The sequence below is a fragment of the Cydia amplana genome, chromosome 13 (assembly GCF_948474715.1).
Source record: "Cydia amplana chromosome 13, ilCydAmpl1.1, whole genome shotgun sequence".
NCBI lineage: Eukaryota > Metazoa > Arthropoda > Insecta > Lepidoptera > Tortricidae > Cydia > Cydia amplana.
In genome coordinates, this window is record NC_086081.1 from 742054 (window position 1) to 760061 (window position 18008).

General features: G+C 39.0%; 1 long non-coding RNA gene across 1 annotated transcript; it reads left to right on the forward strand.

The window, feature by feature from the left end:
• The first annotated feature begins 1459 nt into the window (after window positions 1–1459).
• On the forward strand, window positions 1460–11331 carry LOC134653376 (uncharacterized). Its single transcript, XR_010097250.1, has 2 exons — window positions 1460–1543; window positions 11230–11331. It is a non-coding gene; the product is annotated as an uncharacterized LOC134653376 (long non-coding RNA).
• The last annotated feature ends 6677 nt before the right edge of the window (window positions 11332–18008 follow it).

Sequence of the window (18008 nt, forward strand, 5' to 3'; positions counted from 1 at the left end):
TGTGAAGGTAGGGCCTGTAGAGTTAGAAGCTTGGCTCTACAAGAGATCTGATAACTTTTTGTCAGTGCGAGTGGTGGGTAGGTATCTCATATTACCAAAGAGAATAGAGTGTGTAGAGAGTTAGATAATGTCATGGTAAATTATGTAGCCACACTATATTTACTGCCATCTTTCGACAAAAGATTAAAACTGTTAGAACGCCATTTGACTTTGATCCTTATTCTGTCACTGATATGTGTTAATTTTTGTTAAATATCAAAAATTAGGAATTAAAAGCGACGCAACATACGACAGAGCTTGTATATAAATACAACAATATTATCCGACAGACGGTCTTGTCCTCATTGACTTTAGGTACTTACTGTTGTGGCGCAATGACTCGAAATTAATCCGTTCCTCCGACAACAAACACGCCATATTTTTCTGTCTTAGGGTAACATTCCATTTCTAACCGCAGCTGCACTACTGGTACTGAACGCGCCGCTATTACTGTCAATTTCCATAGTAAAATGAACAGTAGTGCAGCTGCGGTTGGAAATGGACTGTCACCTTTAAGGGGCCCACTGATGATCAGTTCACCGGACGATATCAGCCTGTCAGTTAAACTCAAAAGGTGTCAGCTCCGAACAACTAACAGGCCGATATTGTCCGGCGGACTGATCATCAGTGGGCCGGGCCCCTTTAAGCCGTTTCGGTCCAATCGACGGTGCTAAATAATTATGAAATAGGCTAGATGACAAATTTTCATTTATGGTATCAATCAATCAAGTTTGTTTTTAGGATCAAATGTCTATATGGGACCCATTGCATTAAAGCAATACAAAAGTCAGAAATGATAGTCAAAGTCTGACAGTCGTACTTCACTCGCGAAACGACCCTAACAAATCGCTATGTGAACGTAACGTCAAGGTCACTGAGATCGCATCTTGAATCTTGAAGTATGAACAAAACAAAAAAATTGCATTTCTGTCGTTGAAATATTGCGTTTATGTATATATTTGCTATACAATATTTTTTTGGATAAAATGTGAGGAATCAAATGGTATCCTAGGTTACTTATTTCGTTTTTGAAAGTTAAAACTTTATTTTTGAAACTTTCAGGTGCTGTATTTTTGTATTCTTTCCATATTTTTATTAATATCTACAATATTGTGATAAATTGCTCATTTGCTATCTATTTCACTAGATTTTGTTATAAAATTCAACATATTGTGTCATCATCCCTATTTTAGACTATTTCCCTTGAATTCGTCCCTTTAGTTTTTCTTAAATCATTTATTATTATTGGTTGGCTTGGCTAACCATTTTCGTCACTATATTCATTCTATTCATCATATGTAAAAAAAAAAAGTTTTGTTAGAATTGTCTCTATGAGTATTAGTTGCCTGTTGAATGAAAAGTACTGTCAGCGATAAAAAGTTTGTTTAAATATTTTCACAGGGGTAAAAACTATATATATATAAGAAAAAGGGAGGCAAATTTCGACTCTCAGTATCCCCCGTCTCCTGGAACATTCAGCGCCTAGTAAGTTTCTATTTCACACGTAGGTGTTTGCTACACAATCTCACTAGAAATAGTTATTTGTACAACAAGAGATCAAAGTTTGATATTTCTTCGAGTGCTTATTTTGAGTCCCGTGCAAGCGAAAGATTCTATAGTAGATTCACGAGCGTAGCGTAGAATCTTGAGCGTAGTAAGGGACTCAAAAGCGCACGAGATGTAAATAACTTTAATCTCGTGTATAGTTCACAAAACTTTTCACCTTAGCAGTGAGAACATATTAGACAACCCGAAAGCACTTACCTACCTATTTACTCATGTTTTCTTAACATATACTAACAATTAAGTTTAATCACCACAATCAAACACAAAAACAAAACGTAGTAAATTTCAGTAAAATAGGTAATATATGAAAACAACGACCATCAATTGATTGACACTACATGTGACAACTTTTTTTTGTATAAAAAACATTGTAAGATACGGTCCGAATTGCGGATACTTACTATTTGTAAACTATAGTAGAGATTCTTAAAAGTATAATTATTTATTTTACGTGATATTCTCTGTATTTTTTGAGTTCATTATTTAATCTTACAATAAATTACGTAAAATATAGTGTTTTTATCAGTTTTTATCAAATCTTAAACTTTATTTTCATTAATTAATTATTAAGAATTCATACTCGTATATATGTTTTGGAACGATGCGTTTTGACGTTTTTCGGGGGTCTATTATAAACCGTCAATATACCGTTGAATGTCGTTTGAACTTTTTTTGTCTCTTTCTTTTTGCTAACGACGTGAAAGGGACAGAGATAATAAAATCCAAGTATTTCGAACTTGTATTAGACCCCGCATGTTGAAATGACATTTGAATATTAAGGTCACTTGAATGTCATTTTGTCTCACTCAGTGAGCAAAATGCGATTTTGCTCACTGTTCTTAAGTATCAAAGTACCCTTGTTCGAGCTGCTGAGGTGAAAAACAAATTTAAGGTGCTGTGAGTTGGTCCCTCTCCGAATGCAACTCGCAGAGCAGAGAGCTCAGTGAGCACTGAGCGGACGGCCGTGCGTCGTGCGTGCACGGGATAGCGGGTATCATATTTATTGAATCGATATTTTTAAGGACCCTTATAGGATTACTCGTGCGTCTGTCTGTCTGCCTGTCTAACCTTCCCCCTCCCCTTCCCTTATCTCCGAAACTACTGGGTCTTAAAAGTTAAAAAAAAATGCACATAGTAGTTCGATACCTATAGACAGGAAAACCTAATAGAAATGTGTAGTTAAGCGTGACTCAGATTTAATGTATGGAACCCTTTTGGAACGCGAGTCCGACTCGCACTTGGACGGTTTTTAATATTGTCTTCGGTTACCGCGATTATGTTATCATGAAATGTATATTTACGTTTATGTTACGTATAATAATGATACGCAATATAATCCGTTTCCACACTCCAGTTTTTTTTTAAATAATAAATATTATAGGACATAAGGATAGGAGGTTATATTTCGATATTTTTATTTAGGCTCCTTCGGTAGCCTGTAAAACAATAATTATATTTGTTATTTTTTTGACAGGTCAAAACGTGAAAAGACGTGATTGCAGCTTGAAGACCACGTAATATGACTACAAGCCTCTGTTTCATATAATCCAGGAAATAAAATATCGCAAAGCAAATAATGTTCTTGTTTATTCCTTCTTACAATCCAGTACCTATAATATTGACTAAAATCACAATCATCTCAAACTATAGGTCAATAAAAGTACAAAACTATTTCAAATTTCGGTCCGAGCAGACCATTTCGTTTAAAAGGTACAAAGAAATAAGGTGCAGAAAAGAAACCAGAAGGCAAAACAAATATTTAAGTATATAAACTCACCACCACTCCTACCACAAAACAGTCCCTCACTCGTGAGGCACCTCATTTGTACCACTCATTTTGTTAATTTGTCGCAGTACTTCGTACCGCAAAAATGTCTTACTTCACTCCTCTATTCATTTTACTCATTTACTCGCGCGCATCACAAACACCTCTTGCCACACAAATCATTCACATACTTCAAATTTCAAAAAACGCTTATCCGTTCTAATTCACTCGCGAGTCTCGCGACCCTCAAAACTCATACACTCCTCAAAACTCGCAAGAGAGTCCCTGCCAGTCCCTGGATCGCGCGAGGCGTTAGGTGCTCGCCTGCTCGCCGACACTCGTAACTCAAATGTCTCAAATGAAGAAACGAATAATGGTCCACACTGTCAACTGCCGAACTACAAACCTTATTGCAACGACAAAAGGTCCACCGAGAAATGCGTTGAGTTTGTACCACTCACCGCCTCTCTGTGACATGAACCCCTCAAAAATCCTTTCAAAATGAAACAATGAATTAGAAATACCCAAAGAGGGAGTGAGACAGACACGCAACGTACTTCAATATCGCTTCGCGTCACCACCGAAAATACGTTAACAATTAAACACGAAAGACAACAAGCGTAAGCGCTGCAAGCTGTCATACATCTTACGCCTTTTTGATCCTTTCTTACTTGTCAAAATGGCGCGAGAAATCAGTCACTAAAAGGAAGTTCGATGTGTTGCTTCTCTGTCGCACTTGTAAATTCGTAGGTAAGTGTGACAGGGACGCCACATGACGAACTTGGTTCGCGGTACGCGCTCTCAAACAGGCATTTACGAAGCTTGCTTAGAAACAGTAATCCTTTACCTCACCTCATTTGAAGTAAGACATTGTAACACCTCATTTTAGAAAATGAGGTACTCATACAAACTCATTTTAAATTGATGTCCTACCCATCACTACTGTAAATTGGAGTCTATGCTCTTGTAAATACACGTGTATATAATATACACGTGCGAATAGGTAATTCGCAACTCGTGTCGATTTAAAACACTTCCTTCAGTCGTGTTTTAATTTATCGCCACTCGCGTTTCGAATTTCCTCTTTTTCGCACTTGTATCGAAAATTATTCATCTATCATGCTCTGAAAGAGGGTCATTGTTGTTCTAAAAGGTGTGCAGAAAGTGATACGTTTCTGCACTAGAGCATTTAACTTTCCATGCACGATTTTTTACATTTTTTTAGATAAACAATTGAAATTTGCTTTTAAGGGGTGTAACGAAAAAAAACTGCAATCTTCAAATGAAAAATTGATGCAATTGATAAGGATATTTGGATTTTCGTTAACTTCGATAGCGACTCTACGAAGCTAGAAGCCCTTTCTTCTGTAGCAACCGTAAGTAAGGTGCCTCCGTAAGCATATGTAGTAACTATCTGTGTGTCGCTAAAGTATGAAAAGCCATGGTTTTCTCAAAGGTCTACAGTATGGGGTTCTTAAAAAAAGGAGGGTCAGCAACGCGCTTGTAACACGCTCTGGAGTTGGAGGCGTCCATAGGCTTCAGTGGCTGCGGTGACCAACAAGTGGGGCCGTCTGCTTGTTTGTCACCGGCGTGGTATTAAAAAAGCTTCATAGACGTTTGCTACTTTCAAAATTGCTCGGCTTTCGAAATCATCCCAATACACCTTAAATGGAACCTTTCAGTAAGAAAATAATAAAGAGCACATTCATAACAAAACCACATCAAATTTATAACCTGTTATTACAATCAGAATACGTCTTCTATATTTTAAGTACAAAATCGGTACAATACAAAATCAAGATAACTAATTGGATAGTAAATTGTCCGTAAAAGCACATTAGCTTCCGTAACTATAATCATATAATCTAATGTAAGTATCTATAACCCAGTCAAATTTGGACACAGCCAATTAAAATAACAAATAAATTATAATTGACAGTGTACCATTCGATACGTATCGTCACTACATAGTTGGTATATAAGCGAATCCTGATATTTATAATTATTATTGTCAAGCTCCACGGGTCCCATTCAGGTTCGTGTTTTGTTTTTAAATTACCTATATTAAGTATGTTTTCTTTCTTTTTTAACCGACTTCCAAATCTCAAAAGGTGGAGGTTATCAATTCGGTTGTATGTTTTTTTTTTAATGTTTGTTACTCCTGCTAATGTTATATCTCCGTCATTACTAGACCGATTTTGAAAAATCTTTTTTTGTTTGTATGTACATATATGAAGAAGCCGCGCTGTGAAGCCGCGGTCCTGGGTTCGAATCCCAGTAAGGGCATTTATTTGTGTGATGTGCACAGATATTTGTTCCTGAGTCATGGTTGTTTTATATGTATTTAAGTATTTGTATATTATGTATATCGTTGTCTGAGTACCCACAACACAAGCTTTCTTGAGCTTACCGTGGGGCTTAGTCAATTCGTGTAATTAATGTCCTATAATATTTATTTATTTATATATGCATTCAGATTGATCCCGTTTTTGTCAAAACCCAGTTCTGATGATGGCATCTATGAGGAATCGAGGGAACTTCTGAAATTTTAAAGGCATACATCTAGTGATTTTTGGGTTTTTATCATTATGCGAGTACGAGAACTATTTCGAAACTCAAGTCTTTTGTAGAAACTTGAGTCCGTGTCAGAGAAGCATTGTCATAGCGTCTGCTCGGAAAGAGAAGAGTCGTGGAATGTATTGGGCCCACGTACATTCCACGACTCTTCTCTTTCCGCACAGACTCTAGTATAAAATTAATGTGTACATATCTAAAGGGGACCACAGACTACAAGTTTCTCCGGACGATATGAGCCTGTCAGTTAAACGCAACAGGTCACAGTTCCGAACAACTCACAGGCTGATATCGTCCGGCGATATGGTAATCTGTGGGCCTCTTAACACCATACATACACCAGTCAAATAGTAACGCCTATTTTCTTTAAAACCTATAAAATTGATAACAGAGTATAGATTGCGCTTAACGCTTACGTAATCCTTTGAACGCCACGCCTATCGTGTGCGGCGCGATATCGTGAACCTTATCGGGATGCACGAAGTTTGATATTGGGCTACAGCCGCGCCCGTCAATTGACGGCTTTAGCAGTCAAAAGGTTAAAAACGATATAGGTAACTATACACGAGACTTACAAGACTCGGGAGTTTGGTGCTAAGTCTCATAAAACGAGTCCAGTTCTTCGAATTAAGACTCTTGTTCCTACCAACACTGCTCCTCTATCGGTATCATAATGAGTTTTTAGAGTACCTACGGCCATTAGTATGTACCTAGTAATGTGTATTAATTAAATTTTCCAGACAAAATGACTCAAGCGCTCGTAGTTGTCGCAATGCTGGCTGCTATCGCATTAGTACAAGTGAGTATATAGCCCTTTGTAACCCTGCTGCTGTAACATAAAAAAAAATTAAAATTTAATCTGTTTATTTCATAAAAAAGCATGCATATTTACAAACTTAAGTACTAATCTTAAATTAAAAAGATATATCTTTTATAACCCATAATTTTAGACTTTTTTGTACTCGGTATCTCAGTCAGTTAAGAGCGATCGAACCAATGTTCCGGAAGGTCACAAGTTCGAGTCTTGCCCGAAGCGGTAATTTTTTCCATTTTTCCTTTAATGTAAAAAATGTAGAATTTGCTTACCTGATATAAATGAGTAATAAAAGATATAAGTGTAAATAAAATTTGAGAAAACCTCGTTCCTGCGGGCTCAGCACGGTTCCATTTTTATCGACTATCACTATGCCCGTCTCTTTCGCACTTACATACTTACTTGTTAGAACGTGACAGGCATGGTGATAAACGATAAAAATGCGACCGTGCTACTAGGGCTGCTTGACATCAGCTGCTAATAAAGACACTTAATCTTTTTATCTAAATTTATAAATTTTATCTAAATCTGATAATCAAATTATAAAAGATATAAGTTCAGCAATTTAAGCGTAAAACGTAATATACGGACAGAAAAACCGAATTATTTTCGCATTTATTACCGGAGGGGTGATGGTAGGATATAGTAAGTAATTTAATTAATTAATATATTTTATTTATAGTGTGTTCAGCCCCCGTAAGTTATTTACATAAGTACCTTATCTCCTAGGAATTTCATTCTCTGGAAATTAACATCATAGAAAATATTTTTACGCGATTAGTATTTTTGCTCGTTTGATTACCGAGTTTTAGAAGTAATTTTCATATTTTTAGCTTTTGTGCATAATTTGTTACAAATGTATAAAGTGCATTTTAGATGTTACGAGTATGTTCGTGATTTTTTTCTATTGAGCGAAAGTCGAAAACGCAGGATTCGAATCGATATAGGTATATAGTCCCTCGAGAAAGGCCTCGAGATTGCTATTTGCCCAGCCGTATTGTTTTCTTTTTCATATTTTATGTGTTTTTACTACGGAATGGTATCATTATGATATCATAGGTAAATGAATTCGTCATCCCCGATTCCTAAAATTTTACATCAAGAATCTCGGTGGCTCCACTTCTTAAGAATCCATCCTTGGGTCCCAAAGACCAATCCTGCCAAAGGAAATCTCTTATTCACGTAACGCCGTATTTTAGGACCTACACTCTCAACTATATATCTAGTTCTGTAATTAGTTTACAATATAGCTCCAGTTTATAAAACAAACGAAATGGAGCAAGAACAAGTTTTGTATGTAAAATTTAAAATATTTGTATACTTACGCTGTATTTTTTTAACTATGGCATCTGAAGCTAACATAAACTAATTACAGAAGTAGATATACCTCGTCGATCATGTCTTTGTATGTGCAAAGTTTCATTACAATCTAACTAGTCTTTTTAAAATGAGAGCGTAACTACGTTTGTATGAAAAACCGAGCTTGCCGGGGACTGGAAACAGAGGGGCTACCGCGAAAACCGAATTTCGCAAACTGCGGGCATTTTTCTCTGTCACTCCAATTACGCCTTCATTGGAGTAAAAGAGAAAGATCCCCGCAATTTGCGAAAGTCGGTTTTCGCGGTAGGCCCTCTGACTCGAGCTCTTGTTTACAGGCCACCACCACCACCACCATCAGACCAGCCTGCACATCACCGCCGTACACCAGACTCGCCGATGCGACTAATCGACGACTACCGGCGTGACGCCGACGACGATTACCGGAGTGACGCCGAACGATTTGATAGTTATCGCCGTCAGGGCTGGTTAGTGCTCCTGTTTAGGGTTCCGTACCCAAATGGTAACAACGGGACCCTATTACTAAGACTTTGCAGTCTGTCTGTCTGTCACCAGGCTGTATCTCATGAACCGCGATAGCTAGGCAGTTGAAATTTTCACAGATGATGTATTTCTGATGCCGCTACACGCGATCACAACTTCAAGGGCGCTTAGAAAAATAAAACATACTGGGTAATTTTATCTTTCTTGGCATTACATTTTTTTTAATTCCATTCAGAGATCTAACGATAGTAAATGTTACATACTGAATTGGCCTATCTATCAGCGTAGCACACAAAAAAAATCAAGCATCTACCGCAATAATTCACGTCACCATAAATAAAAATCTCATCGTACTCGGCGATAGGTGAAAAATTAAAAAAAATCATAACTCCGAAAATACGAAAAATCGCGGAACATACATGGGGGTGATTCAGATAGCCCTCTAGGTCCTCTACCTCCCAGCTTCAGTATATCACTACTTCTTGGGACACCCTGTATATAATATACAAATACTTACATAGAAAACAACCATGACTCAGGAACAAATATCTGTGCTCATCACACATAAATGCCCTTACTGGGATTCGAACCCAGGACCGCGGCTTCACAGGCAGGGTCACTACCCACTAGGCCAGACCGGCCGTCGCATTTGTATCGAGACTATTAAGCATAAGCAACCGTAAAAAGATACTACTTATTTCCTTATTTTCCGAAAACTCCGCTCCCTGAACCCACGGACCCTTAGTACCTATTAATATGCATTTCCAGACAAATACTTTAAAAAAATATATATATATATATATATAATTTGAGCCTATATACGTCCCACTGCTGGGCACAGGCCTCCTCTCATGCGCGAGAGGACTCGGGCTATAGTCCCCACGCTAGCCCAATGCGGATTGGGGACTTCACATACACCTTTGAATTTCTTCACAGATGTATGCAGGTTTCCTCACGATGTTTTCCTTCACCGAAAAGCTAGTGGTTAATATCAAATGATATACCTATCGTACTATCGTACATAAGTTCCGAAAAACTCATTGGTAGGTACGAGCCATGATTTGAACCCACGACCTCCGGATTGAAAGTCGGACGTCATTATCCACTCGGCCACCACCGCTTCAAATACTTAATTCACATTTTTACAGGGGAACTTTAAAACAGATGTTTGGACGTCGTAACCCTGACCTCGACGACTTCGAATTCGACTCTGGTGACAACTATCAACGGTAAATACCTACAATTATTATAAAAAAATATATATATACGACATTCATTACACAAATTGACTAAGTCCCACTGTTAGTTCAAGAATTGTTGTGTTGTAGGTACTCAGACAATGAAATATATATTATCATCTTCCTTGCGTTGTCTCGGCATTTTGCCACGGCTCATGGGAGCCTGGGGTCCGCTTGGCAACTAATCCCAGGAATTGGCGTGGGCACTAGTATTTATGAAAGCGACTGCCATCTGACCTTCCAACCCAGAGGGTAAACTAGGCCTTTATTGGAATGAGTCCGGGTTCCTTCACCGAAAAGCGACTGGTAAATATCAAATGATATTTCGTACATAAGTTCCGAAAAACTCATTGGTACGAGCCGGGCTTTGAACCCGCGACCTCCGGATTGCAAGTCGCACGCTCTTACCGCTAGGCCACCAGCGCTCCACCACTAAATATATAATATATTTATTTTTATAAATACTTAAATACATAGAAAACCATTTTTCCAAAAAGTTTTTTTCTCTTTTTTCGCAGCTGGAGCCAGAGAGGAAAAAGGAGGGCAAATTTCGACTCCTAGTATCCCCCGTCTCCTGGAACAATTAGCGTCTAGTTTATATTTCACACGTACGTATTTGCCACATAATCTCACTAGGAAAACAAATTTATAGGGGCCCACTGTGACAGTCCACCGGACGGTATCGGCCTGTCAGTTAGAACAAATAGTTGACAGTTCCGAACAACTGACAGGCCGATACCGTCCGGCGGACTGTAGTCAGTGGGCCCCTTAAGACGCAGTGAGTACAAGGGTGCGTAGCCAACATCATCGCTACGGAGTGAACGATTGGCATCTTGTCTAAGAATCCAGGTCCCTTCAAGGGACTCCCTTGCGAACGCGGCTCGCTGAGTACTGAACGGACGGCCGTGCGTACTTGTAATCGCGGATATCATATTGAATCGATATTTTTAATATTGGGCCCGATTCGGATTTTGTAATAGACATCTATTAGACATCGCCAAGATACGATAACGATATCTTTAAGATCTAACCTGTCAAATATGACATTTCCGCGATTCTGGAGATACTCTTGAATGATTTCCACAAGATATTACTTAGAGATCTAATTCACATCTAATAGATATCATAGATAAAAGTGACATTGGTTGCCCGAATTGCGCTGCAAAAGAGAACTAGTTAAAATCTAAACTATAACGTATCTAGAATGGATCTAGTATGTGTCGTCTCTTGTGAATATATTGAAGTTCGAATACGGCAGATTGTCTTCGGTTACCGCGATAGTTGTCATGAAATGTATATTAAATTAATTATACGCGAAATAATCCGTTATACATATCTCGACATTTTTAACTAGGCTCCTTCGGCAGCCTTTAAAAACAATAATTAGGTATGTTTGTTAATTTTTTTGACAGGTAAAAACGTGAAAAGACGTGATGGCAGCTTGAAGACCACGTAATATGTCTACAAGCCTCTGTTTCATTATAATCCAGGAAATAAAATTATCGCAAATCAAACCATATACTTATTTGTGACTTCTTCCAAACCTATTGACTAAAATCACAGTCATCTCAAATTATACCTATGTCAATAAAAGTGCAAAACCATTTAATTCCTGTCCGCTCAGTTCGGAATGATCGTTGCCTTTCGACTGGAGAAGAGATGAGAAGAGACTTGAGAGAATCAACCAACAGTATTGGTTGTCTTCTCCGCTATTGGGTGATACCCGCACGGCTCCTCTCATACTCATCCGACTCAGTGGAAAGGCAGGCTGCCATGTGAGTGGAATGGGCCCCGGACGGAGTCCGTTTAAAGGATGACTCACGTTAGACCGGGCCATGTCCAGCCCGGAGCTTCCGAGGCTTCGTTTTCTATGGAAAGCATCACGTGATCATCTGTCATCTGTCATAGAAAAGTATGTGCCGGAAGCTCCGGCCCGGTCACGCCCCGGTCTAACGTGAGTCATCCTAACGCTACGGCTTACGTAGGCGAACAACGCGCGAACGCGGCGCGGCGCGGCGCGGCGAGGATGAAACAAACCGTTGATACGTATAGGTGTGTCCTACTCGTACGTGAGCGATTTAGACGCGAAGCGGCGCGGCGCGGCGCACCGCGTTCGCGCGTTGTTCGCCTACGTAAGACGTAGCGTTAACTCGCATTGGCGAATTGTACCTATAGAGCTTCCACTGAAGAAAGTGAGCGTGCGACTCTTTAGTATGTGCCGGAAGCTCCGGCCCTGTCACGCCCCGGTCTAACGTGAGTCATCCTTAACTCGCATTGGCGAATTGTATAGAGCTTCCACTGAAGAAAGTGAGCGTGCGACTCTTTAGTGCCTGACACACGCTGAACTTGGTGAGCAGAACATTCCGTTTAAAAGGTGAAAAGAAAGAAGGTGCGGAAAAGAAACCAGAAGGCAAAACAAATATAAAAATTCACCACCACTCCTACTACAGAACTAGAACAACAACAAATGGGCTAGGCTATTAAGTTAATAGGTATAGTCTTTCCAGAAAAGGAATTAGGGCATTGACTGCACGCTTTTCAGGTGCGGAACCTTGGCAATACACTAGAACCACCAGCTCTGCGTATCAATGTCTCCGCTGGGGATGGTATTGTATTGTAGCATTGGCAGGTTTACGCAACGCCACACGACTGGCCCCTATTTTGCATAAAGGGGATGGAGGGTGGGCTAGTCTAATCAGTCCAGGCGGCCTAGCCAAGGTGACGATCGCTTGCGCCTCGCCATCGAATCGTTTTGTGTCTCTCTATCACTGTTCCATATTTGTGTGACAGTGACAGTTGCGTTTCGTTCGCTGCGTAGCGTTAGCGATTGGCATGTTGTCTACGGGGCCAGTACGCCTGAAGACCTGTACGGATATGATGGTCGTTCTTGTCTACGTGACAGCGTGATAAAACGGTGTCCGTCACTTTCTTTCCCACGGTGTTAAACAGTGACAGTTATTTTATCACGTGGATAAAGATGGATAAAGCTATCCATAATAGGCTGGCCTCTTCAAGGAAGCCTATCAAACGTTTGATCGTGAAATCGTAATCGCTTATAGATTCGAGGAGTTCCCTCAATTCCTCATGAATATTATTACCAGTCTGGATTTTAAACACAAAACAAACAAATTGGTTCAGAAATGGCGAAGTTCTGATTCATATAAAAATAAAAAAAAACATGATCGAATTGATCCATTGATTGATTGATTGATTGATTGATTGATTGATTGATTGATTGATTGATTGATTGATTGATTGATTGATTGATTGATTGATTGATTGATTGATTGATTGATTGATTGATTGATTGATTGATTGATTGATTGATTGATTGATTGATTGATTGATTGATTGATTGATTGATTGATTGATTGATTGATTGATTGATTGATTGATTGATTGATTGATTGATTGATTGATTGATTGATTGATTGATTGATTGATTGATTGATTGATTGATTGATTTATTGATTGATTGATTGATTGATTGATTGATTGATTGATTGATTGATTGATTGATTGATTGATTGATTGATTGATTGATTGATTGATTGATTGATTGATTGATTGATTGATTGATTGATTGATTGATTGATTGATTGATTGATTGATTGATTGATTGATTGATTGATTGATTGATTGATTGATTGATTGATTGATTGATTGATTGATTGATTGATTGATTGATTGATTGATTGATTGATTGATTGATTGATTGATTGATTGATTGATTGATTGATTGATTGATTGATTGATTGATTGATTGATTGATTGATTGATTGATTGATTGATTGATTGATTGATTGATTGATTGATTGATTGATTGATTGATTGTTTGACCTCTTTATTTTGAAGTCGGGTAATAATTTGTACAAACGCAGGCTGATTAGGTAGTAGTAAAATGACCAAACGTTTTATCGCCAATAATACAGCTTACATTTAAAGTAGCTAATCATAGGTATATATATATATATGAATATAAAAAACCGAGTCGAATCTGTACATAGCGATTATTTAAAGTGACATAATTATACATTATATTGATACAATCCAATACATGTCTGGTTATCATGGCCGGTATATAAGCAAAATTTCTGAGCCATATCAATTGCTAAGTCTCAGAGTACATCAGGTTCGTGTTTTGTTTTAATTTATTAAGTACTTAGACACTTAGATAATTTTAGTTTGCTGATAATTTTGAGGACTGGTCTGGCCTAGTGGGTAGTGACCCTACCTGCCGCGGTCCAGGGTTCGACCATACCATTAGGCTATTTTTATGCTGCTTTGCCTCCTAAACCATTAAAAATACCTGCGTATTGGCAAGTTGCGCAGTCGGTGGAGGGGGAAGTGGCGCTGATCGTCACAAACACAGGTAATCTTATGGAATGTCTGACATTAGTACTAGCGGCAGCCGCTTGAACTAATTTTACTCCATAAGATTTAACGTAGAAAGTCTGCCAAAATGAGGGCTGCACCAGTCGTGCACCTAGCGAATATTAATTTGTCGGTGACATACCTAATGCGCTTTAGCGAATGGCTGTAATGTAATAGTACACTACATACCTAGGGAGGTGAATTCGTGAATGCTCCAGATCGCAGGTATTTGTGGCCCGAACCGAAGGTGAGGGCCATAAATATGCGATCTGGGGCTTTACGAATTACCGCCCGTGGTTTGTCTAAAGTTTTACGTCTTGCCTTGGCCAGGAAGTGAGAATAGCGTAGCGGGGAGAAAATCCCACTTACGGGCCTAGGGTGACGTAAGGGTGACGTACTTTTCCAGGTAACAATGACTCGTACGCTGATCGTAGTCGTCGCCACGCTTATGGCTGCTGTGGCAACAGTACAAGTGCGTAATCCTTTATCAGTTTCCTTGACAAACAGACAACAGACATATATTATTAGTTATTTACGATACAAGTGCGAAAAATAGGAAATTCGCAACGAAATCGTACCCTCATCAATCGGATCCCACTAGCATCGTTAAAGCTGTGCCTTGGAATTGTAGGGCCTTGGAAGTGTGATTTTTCGCATTTATAAAATATGAAGAGACTTAATTATACTAATTGGGTTAATAAATACATTTTCTTCACAGTGTGTACTGTTTGTCCCGTACGGGTAAGTTATTTACAACCATACTAATATTATAAATTGTAAAGTGTGTCCGTCTGTCTGTCTGTTACCTCTTCACGCTTAAACCGCTGAACCGATTTAGTTAAAATTTGGCATAGTAGAGATAGTTTGAGTTGAGTCCCGGGGAAGGACATAGGATAGTTTTTACGTCGAAAATCATCCCTGAAGAGAGTGCAAAGGGGGTAGAATTGAAAGAGTTAATGAATTAATTGCCTAATAATTTAAGTATGCAATGCGCAAATTAAATGATTGCTATTAGTATTATCCAGGCGCTATACTTTAGCTGCTGTCACTATTGTCACTAATTCTACGCAGACTAAGTCGCGGGCAGAAGCTAGTATATTATTATTATTATACGTACTTATACGAAAAGTGGACAATTCATACAGAGGAACATGCCATTATGGAATATATTTTTACACAATATGTTAAATTAATTAACACAGCTTTGAACTCACGAAGTGGTCGTTTGACTTTTTGGATTCATTTAGTATTATAAGAATTCCGACAGTATGTTTTCAATCTTTTTCCGCTCCTAAAGGGTGACTCACGCCAGACCGGGTCGGGGCCGGGCCGGAGCTTCCGGCGCTTCGTTTTCTATGGAAAGCACCATGTGATCACCGATCAGACGTCATAGAAAATGACATGGCCCGGTCTAGCGTCTTAACTCTTAAGGGTCCCACTGATTAACAGTCCGCCAGACGGTATCGGCACAGAATAAGTAATAGTATAATAGTATGATAATATACAGAACGGACACGCACCGCCCCGCCCCGATTCGGATTACCTCGCCCGCGACAGGCCGCGACATGAATGTGTGCGTAAGTCGCTCTACTGAGAGCATGTCAGGATTCCGTCAGAAACTCAATGACGCGTGTACAGACGTGCCGCGCACACATATAAACGCAAATCATTTTTGATGTATGGCGTGTCAGCCCTGTGGTATCGGCCTGTCAGAACAAAAAGTTGACAGTTCCGAACAACTGACAGGCCGATACCGTCCGGCGGACTGTTAATCAGTCGGCCCCTTTAAAATCGTATCATACTGTCTGTTGTCACTCTAGTATGGTTCGGGTCCCAGCCGAGGTTTCTGACACTTCGTTTCCTATAGACAGGATCACGTGAACACCCGCACGCGTATTAGAAAGCGAAGTGATAGGCGCCTCGGTCCCGACCAGAGGGGCTACCGCGAAAACCGAATTTCGCAAATTGCGGGCATTTTTCTCTGTCACTTTAATTACGCCTTCATTGGAGTAAAAGAGAAAGATCTCCGTTGGTTTTCTCCATAGCCCCTCAGGATCGTTCTCACGTGAGTCATCCTTTAAAAAAGTATGATTAGTGATGTTGACAGGCCAGATGTTCACCATCGCCGCGCACTCGACCAGCCACTGCGACTTGATGACTACAGGCGTGCATCCGACCCCCGGCCAGAACAACTTTATCAGTCCCGGCGTGGTCATCACTGGTTAGAGATCCTTTTTACCACTTTTGTGCCAAAAATTTAAATTTGTATTTAAATTTGTAACATCCATGAGAGTCAAAATGTTCTGGAAAAAAAACAGCGTCTTTTCTGTGGACATTGACGAAAGTTGACGTTTTGAGTACATTTTTCTAAGACTTTATAAGAAAAGTAGGTTTTGAGATACCGATAAGAACCAGGCTTTAAAAAACTTTTTATTTATAATGTCCACATTTAGCATAAGCTTAACTCATAGGTACACAAACATGTTTGACCCATTTGCTATTCTCTTTGTATTACAATTTCTAGCAACGAACACTAAGCCCCAGACATAGATATACAGGATGCTTCCTGTAACAGGAGCAATAAATTAAACTCAAGGCTGTACTCCTCAAACTGACCAACATTTGTTCAGCAACTTTTAAAAATTATGAATCCTTTAGACTTCCTCTTTTTCTTACAAAATAAATATTGCCTTCAATGTACGCTGACATCAGTCTGTTTGACGTTGCTTGTCACGCTTTAAACATAACAAAATTTGCAATACATTGCGTCTTAGAATAAACTTTAAAGTGTAATAAAAATCAAAACATGAGGTATTTTCAATAGTTGCTGAACAAATGTTGGTCAGTTTGAGGAGTACAGCCTACAGTTTAATTTATTGCTCCTGTTACAGGAAGCACCCTGTATATTTATTTGAATGTTTACGCCAAGTTCCATGTTATTTATGTATTTTTGAAGTGAAAACTTCTTTAGCGGCGCTGTGCACTTTTTGAGGTGGGGATGTTAAACTCGAGACAGCGTGAGACGATCACGTGACCGTAAGATGTCATTGAGTTTTCACTTCGGTCGGCACTCCCGGAGTGCAACCCGTTGTTTTCTTAATTATTCACTTTGTTTACAGGGGCGGCGGCACATTGCATATCCTGTTTAGACGTGCTGACAACGAGCGCTCCGCCGATCCCAACTCCTACTCTTGGAATAGCTATTGAGCCCAGTAAGAGATTATTTTAATTCAATTCAATTCAATTTACTATTTACTTAATAGACAACAATGGCCCATAATGGTTAGTAACAATTAAGATTAAAAACTAAGTGTTAGTGAAACAAAAACAAAAAGCGATTTAAAACACAAACAGAGCAATAACAATCTATCACCTAGTAACGGTAAAATTGACCGTAGTTCTGTAGTAGTTATTTTTGTCAAAGCACCCTAACTCAGTGACTTTCGTCGCTTTCTGCATTGATAAAAAAATTGAGTTGGTCGTTTTCTGCATAACTACGGTCGGTTATGACACACTCAAAATGCCGCATTATAATAGTCGTATCGTTTAAATTGTATATAAATGAAATAAGTTTTTGGCAAATATCTACAAGCTTTTATCGCTGACTGTACTATTCTTTCCACAGGCAAGTAATACTTATCGAAACAATTCTAAAAACCCCAAACGAAACTAGGTCGCGTTGTTTTATCACAGAGTTTCTATAGCTTGCATTATCAGCTCGATGGTACCATAATATTGCATTATCATTTATAAGTCTAGTGACTTTACATATTATGGGTCAAATTTAACATGCAAGATTTGATTGTTACAGACCGAA